We start from the raw sequence: 7,754 nt of genomic DNA on the forward strand, positions 1-7,754 counted from the left end.
CCACACACGAAACACAGAGTATTACGGAAATCCCTGTGGACACGCAACACATCCTCCCAGCTGAATGCCGCTCCGCACAGTGACTCATCAGATATGCAGCTCTCGCTACCTAGCGGTGCAAACATCTAGTACTCCTACTTTCCAGATGGCAGCACCAGTCCCAGAAATTTTGGATTCCACCTCTGCGCAGTGTCGGTATGTCAGGGAAATGGTTCGTTCGTGCACGGCACTATTTGTACTACATTTCTTGTTTTCCATCTGTTATGACGCGTACGCTGACACACGGGAGCATTACTGCGTATCTACGAACACTCTGCTCCAACTTGGGCTGCTCTACTTTGCTTAGAGCTACTCTTAAGCCGCACGTTTATGTATGGAGTGGCGCGCCGGGCGTAGATGTGTGTTTATTTGTGTAAGTGTGTATCTTTTTTTTCTCTTTAAAATTTTATGATTTTTATACTTTATTTATTTATACTCTTTGATTCAAGAGTCGCACTACACTGAAGCAAGAGCCGCGTACGCCTCGCGAGTCTCGTTGTGGTCCGGGAACACTTTAAAAAATTTACCGCAGCCGAATGAGTAGCATTACAAAGTAGAAATACACATAACTTGAGAGAGCAAACCTGTAATCCTTTTTCACGTTTCAGATGTGACGTGTAATTTCATGTATGGTCGCTAGGTGATATATGAGATGGTGATTGTTAGTTTTCTGGCTTTCCGCGTGCTAGAACTTGAAAAAACGAAGAGTGCAACTGGTGTCCAAGGAAAATTAGGATGAAGTACGGGATAAGCAGCACCAACTAGAAAGGCAGTCTGCAGTTGGAATGTGAAGATCGTTAAAGCTGGGTATTTGTGTGACAAGAAGAGAAGTGGCTGGCCAGGTGTGAACACAAGTGACATCGAACGAATGAGAGAAGCTTTCACAAGGAATTCGGAAAAATCCCTACGCAGAGTTCCACGTGATTTGGAAATGTCAGCAACGACTGTATGGCGTGTTTTGGACTGGTCGAAGATGATAGTTTTGTGAATTCGATAATTTTTTCGGACGAGGCAAAATTTCATACGAATTGAGAAGTAAAAAAAAATGAGAATTGCAGCATTTGGGGAACCGAAAACTGGCACAACATTGTTGAACACTCTCGGGATCCTCCGAAGGCCAATATTTCATGTGCCATGCCTCACAATAAACTTAATGGGCCTCTCTTCTTTGAAGAACAAACTGTTAATGGAGAGTCCTTCCTTCAAATGTTGCAGAACTGGTTAGTGGAATTGTTGCAAAGAGAATCGGACAACTTTTTCCTTCAGTTAGATGGTCCACCTCCATATTATCACCGTGACGTTTGGGTGTATCTGAATACAGCGCCACCCACTCGTTGGATTGGTCTTGAAGGAAGAACAGACCGATGTGCAGAAATGGTCTTGTTTATGCCCCTTCTCTTCCACGTGTTCTTGCAGAAGTGAAAAGGAGAATAGAACAAGCAAAAGCCACGGTATCGGAAGACACGTTGGCCAATGTGTAGCAAGAGTTCTATTATCGCGTCGACGTTTGTAGGATCACATACAAGTATGCTTGCCACATGGAGTGTGCGTGAAGCGAATATTGTTGAAAACACTTAAAACTTTATTCTTTCAAATTACGTGTATTATTAGTTTGTAATGCTACACATTCTCCTACAATAAAGTTTTTAATGTGATAGGGACATTTGAAACATGCTGTATTGTAGGCCTCTCTACACAGATCATCCGCATTTTCTACCAAATCTTTTTATTTGTATTTTCTACCCAGCCTAGGTTTTATTGTAAACATGAAAATCAAAAATATTGCTGCAATTATTCAGATACTCAAAGAATATCAGACGAAAGAGCAAAACATGTTTCCAAAAGAAGCAAAGTACATTCACTAGAGTTAATAATATGTATGCCCATTCTGAAGAGACAACAGAAGATGTCTATGAACTGATACGCAACAAGAATTACAACAAGAATAACAAATGATTCTGCAGTCGGAACCTTTACCAGGCATGACAATACGGTGGCCGAATACAAGCAGAAAATGGAATAAGCAAAGACCAAATGAAATTAAATCTAAGTTCACTATCTTAATAACGAGATTTTATAAAACGAGATGGTCATAACCGACTTAAAAATGTCTGATGATAGTAGACTGTAAAATCCAGAACACAAGACGTACAGCAGAAAAACATACTCTTATGAGACAGGATGTTAACAGTGTCGATTACCAGTATTACACTGTAACCAAGACAGAAAGAAGCGGAGAATTAATATACCACTATGCTATCACAAATATGTATTATGATACTAGTTATAATAAATAAGAGAAAGAGTGTAATTGATGAACATAATGACAGGGAAACAGTGCAAGAACACAAGACAATGTCCAGGTCTAGATGCTGTCTGTTCGTTAATTCTAATATTTGTCTATGTGTCTCTTCTTCGGTATTGACATCTAGAGTGCTTTCCTGGATAACTGTTGGCTGATCTTGTGTAACTACCAGCGTAAGAATTTCTGACACCACATAGAGAAGGGAATATTACTCTAAGGAATCTTGAAAATTCTTTCTAACAGCACCCTATAATCCCGTGTCCCCTCTCCTCTTAATTAAAATTCCGAAGACGAGCAACGGAAGTGATATCGCCTTTTCGTGCCGAAACTTTTATCTCCGTCGTTGGAAGTTTGTTAGCAGCATTGCTACGTAAGGAAAAAGTTGCGAGTTCACTGCAGCTGCAGGAATGACCACTGAATTAACAAAACAGAAACAGTTATTACATCTGCAAACAGTGTGCATAAATTGTGCGCAATCACTATCGTCATACGTAATTAAACTTTCTGCCGGATTAAAACTATGTGCCGGACCAACATTGGAACTCGAAACTTAGGCTGCAGTAGGAAATTCTCTATGGATTGGGCTGACTGTGCAGAATTAACACTCCTGGATGGATGATACTGTTGAAAAATAGCTTAGCTACAGCAGCGGAAGTTGTTTACGGAATGAACCTTTCTCTATATAGCAAAATGTGCTCTGGTTTGAAACTTCCTTGTAGATTAAAACTGTGTCTCGGAGCGAGAATCGAACTGTAACGCTGCCGGCATGGAATGATCATAGGAGGAAAAGTTACATTCATGTCCACCATCACACCATCAGGTAGCAATACATGTACATTATCATATGCATATGTAACTTTTGAGACAAAACGTTACCTAAAATATCAGTTCTTTTCATTGTTATTGTTGCTTCGACTGAATTTCTTTTCGTATACTCCGTATACTCTATGTTTGCGATTTTTATTTTACCCATTTCACTCACATTCGATAGTGTCTCGGTGAGTATTTGCTGGCATGGAAACCCTTATCATGCCGCTACTCGAAGCCCACATAAGCTCGTCTTCATCTGTCATTATGGTTATTACCACATAGGTTACAAATCTTATTTAGAACAATAAGACATCTTCTAACAGTTTTTTCACCATCATTGTCTAAAATATTTAGTTCACATCATCAGGTCACATGAAACATTTATACAAAAAGAATGAACTAAATACACTGCCGGGAAAAAAGTTGGTACATCCTTTTAGACTTCTCCAAATCATTCCAGATTTATTGTTACAACAGTGCATATGGAGTACAAGAAAGGATTATGTGTACAGATCAATAGCACAAGCGGTTCTTAGGGAAGGTAGGGCGGGGCTAGTTGAACATCGGAGTAAATTGGGCAATCGAAATATCTCGGAAACTATTCAGCGCACACTAATGCATCAAATTGCGGAAAGAAGCGGTCTTGGGAGGGGAATCCACCGCGCGACCGCCCGTGGCGACTTGTCGGTCGAGTGAAGTACACGCGTGCATTGTTCACTATGTGATCAAAAAGTAAAATAATCGTAAACCGGAATATTTCTTCTGTAATAGTCAAATGTTTTCCGCTTTCGATCGGGTAAGCGTTGAACTTACATAAATTTAGTATATTGTTGATATGTATAAATGTTCTAGATATAATTGTAACCGTTGTTTCGCAACCTTACTTTTGTTTAAAATTTTTTGGGTTGTGGTTAGTTCAGCTATAGTTGCTCAACTAACCCCACGACTTAGAACGAAAGTAATCTGGTATCCCGGTCGGACGATTTGGAAAGCCCTCTGGAAGGCATGAACTTTGATGACGGCGCTAGAAGGCCCTTGTCAAACCCGCGAGCGCTGCCGTCGGCGCCACAGCCCTGTGAGCGGAGACACGCCCGCCGCTCCAGCGCGCACCAGCGCCCGCCCTTTATAGGCCGCGGAGCCACAGCACGCTCTTCAGTCGTCTCGACTGCACTTTCGTGAACTCCTATTGCTTACGTTTATTTTGTTTTAGGATGCGGACTTGTAAAAGAAAGATCACAAGAGGTTCTTACACTACTGAAGACTTAAATGTTGCTGCGAAGGCTGTCAATGGTGAGGGGTAAAAGTGTGAATGCCGCCGCCAGAGAATTCGGTATCAAACGAATGACTTTGACAAGATTTTTGAAGAAATTAATTGAAGGTGGTAATTCATCCGTGCATAATACAACACCGAGGCGGATATTTTCCCCCATGCAAGAGGACTGCAAAAAAAAAAAAAAAAAAAAAAAAAAAAAAAAAAAAAAAAAAAAAAAAAAAAAAAAAAAAACTGTTAAAATGGCGTCAATCTTCTATGGATATTCCCCAAAAGATGTTCATCGCCTTGCTTAGGAGTGTGATGCTAAAGTTAGCATTAAAATTCCATCCTCCTGGACGGATAATAAGGTTTCTAAAACGAAATGCGGATCTAACCATTCGAAAGCGGGAACCAAGCAGCCTTGGTAGGGCAACATCATTTAATGCTGTGAATGTCAAAGCTTTTTTTTTAAAATTAGCTGAAGTGATGATGAAACATGGATTCAGTGCTCATGCAAATACATTTGATTTCGTCAGCTATTCTATTAAGATAGTAGGAAGCCATTTACAAAAGTGGATCTAATCAGAGGAAATTTTGTAGCCAATGATTTCGGATAGTAAACGGTAGCAGATAAGTTTTAAGTCGATTTGCGTCATTACACTGATGAGAAATACCATGAACATGCCTTCTGGAGTGCTGACTATCTTTTATCCTGTATAACTGTCAAATATTAAACAGGTCACACAAACAGTACCTGAAAAAGTGTGTTGTTGTCCGACTGACCGCTTACAGACCAACGGCCACAGCACATATCATGTTGACCTGAGACGGGAATGTCACCGCAGCATCCCACTAGTGCGAACCAGTGGTGTCTACTCAAGATTTCGCGAGACTAAAGGTGGAACGCGCACCCTTTTCTTTTCTATTCTGCCTAAATTCTAAAGCGAGTTGACTCACTGTGCGACGTAAGAAGTGCCGACACTAGTAGTGGGCTCAGCGTGGCAGGTTCGCACGCACCTCAACCAGTCACGATGTTGTAAAAGTCTCTGTGGGAACTCTTCAGTATTCTCATAAGTCACCTGCAGCCGTTTGCGCTTCGCTGTTGAAAGCTGGCAACAGCGCTGCTAAATGTCAGGGAACTTCTTCCGCCGCCTCGAATGTGGGCAATACTAAGGCTAACTGAGATTGGTAACGCTTTTGCAGCCGTCTGTAGCGAGTTTTTTGTGTCGCAAGGTTCGCGACCAGATCGTAGTTCTTATCTGTCAGCGCAGTAAGGTCAGTTCGTGTACTGTCACGGTAATAATGTGTCGTTTTTCTATATACCATCAGTGTCAATACATTTCTCAGTAGTCAGCGACGCTACCGCAGATAGTTGCGTTGTAACCAGTTGGCAACACTGCCAAAGTTTTATATTTCTATTTATTTTCGACTTTTCTTCTAGATTTCCACTCACGACCACAAAATTATTGTGGTATCCCAGTTGCTGCCCCATACAATCCAACATATAATGTAATCACACATCGACTAGTATGAGGAGTGTTTATTTATTAAGTACCGTTTTGAAATTAAAAAAATACATACTATCTCAATAATTTTATTTTTACATGAGGGCCTGTACCTCAACCTACGCACTGACGCCATTACAGTCTGATTCTTCCTTGATTGCGTTGTGTACTAAGTGTTTAAGATGCCTCCGATAATCGTGAGTCACGCCGACTGTGAAGTACCGGCTGTTATAAGATTTCTTAGTGCCATCGTGAGATCTGTGCAGTTCACGGAGAAAAGATTGAGTGATGGAATGGTAAGAAAGTGGGTGAGAACATTTAAAAATGGCCGCACAATTGTACATGATGAACAACGGAGTGGGAGTCCTTCGGTAGTTAATGAAAGTTTGGTGCAGGAAGTGGACAATAAGGTGAGAGAAAACAGACGCTTTACGATTTCCTTCTTGCGGGATGACTTTCCTAATGTTTCTCGTAGTGTTTTGTATGGCATTGTGACCTACGTCACACCAGAATCAAAGCAACAGTCCATGGGAGTTGAGCAAGGGCATCGTTTTGCTGCAAGACAATGCCCGTCCGCATGTGGCGAATCAGACCAAAGATCTCATCACATCTTTTCGATGGGAAACTCTAGATCATCCCCCGTACAGCCCCGAACTTGCACCCAGTGACTACCATCCGTTCCTGCACTTGAAGAAACACCTGGGTGGTCAGGGTCTTCGAGACGATGTCAAAGCAGTGGTGATGCAGTGGTTAACAAGTCAGGCGGCAGACTTCTATGAGGAGGGTACTCAAAGACTGGTACAACGTTATGACGAGGGCCTCAATATTGACGGAAATTATGTAGAAAAGTATATTAAGGTACAGGCTTCCATGTAAAAATAAAATTATTAAGATATCTTAGCACGTCTTTTTTTAATTTCAAAACGTTACTTACTTAAAAACACGCCTCGTATTTAGCAAATCAGAAATACTGTTGTATCGATGTAGATGCTCACACTTATACGAAGAAGGTCAAAGGTAATAAAACTGCTTATTACTCCGTGCCATTCTGAAGAAGGAAATAGGAACAATACGTCAGTAGTTTCATCAACAAGGAACTGACAGGTGAAGCAATAAAACCATGTTAAGAGCTTTACTCATTATTATTGTAATACTCCTAAGACATTCCAGCGATGAGTTGCAGCGATTTCTGAGACTATTTCCCCCAAGTGCAGTCGGATATTAGGTAGAAACCACCCCCCCCCCCCCTCCCGTACTCCCACCGTCATCAACAATAGCCCCTAGCTAAACTTGAAAACTTTTACTTTTGAAATGACGAAAGATAAATAAAATTTAGTTTTTATAGATATTATATTAAACCGAAAATTAAGCAATCAATGGGACAGTTAGTACTGCTTATTCATGACAACACTTCATATAGAACGATGAAGCAATTCTCATTGCATCGCACGTGCTACCTACAACTCCTCCTTAGAAAGAAAGTTTACTATCCACTCTGTCACAAAAATGCTTCCTCTGCAGCTATCGTCTCCCTACCCACACTTGCTTCACCAACAACCTGCACCTCAATCAAATCAGCCAACTTAAAATACGTATGCTTTACTTATTGTTTTTAAATCACTCGATTGCTAGGCTTTTTAGTCCTGAAGTGGCAGAAGTTGGAAGTCTTCAGAATTCAATGCTTTGTGTCTGATCAGTACCACCTACACTACTAGTACTACTAAAATAAAGATAGTAATAATACTGTCTGAGTCCTACAGCAGTATACTAGCCACTAGATAGTTACTGTTGCACTGTGTCGTACTGGTAGTTAGTTCCTTTCTGTTGCGAGCAGACGGATGAT

Source organism: Schistocerca cancellata, chromosome 9, assembly GCF_023864275.1.
Source record: "Schistocerca cancellata isolate TAMUIC-IGC-003103 chromosome 9, iqSchCanc2.1, whole genome shotgun sequence".
Lineage (NCBI taxonomy): Eukaryota > Metazoa > Arthropoda > Insecta > Orthoptera > Acrididae > Schistocerca > Schistocerca cancellata.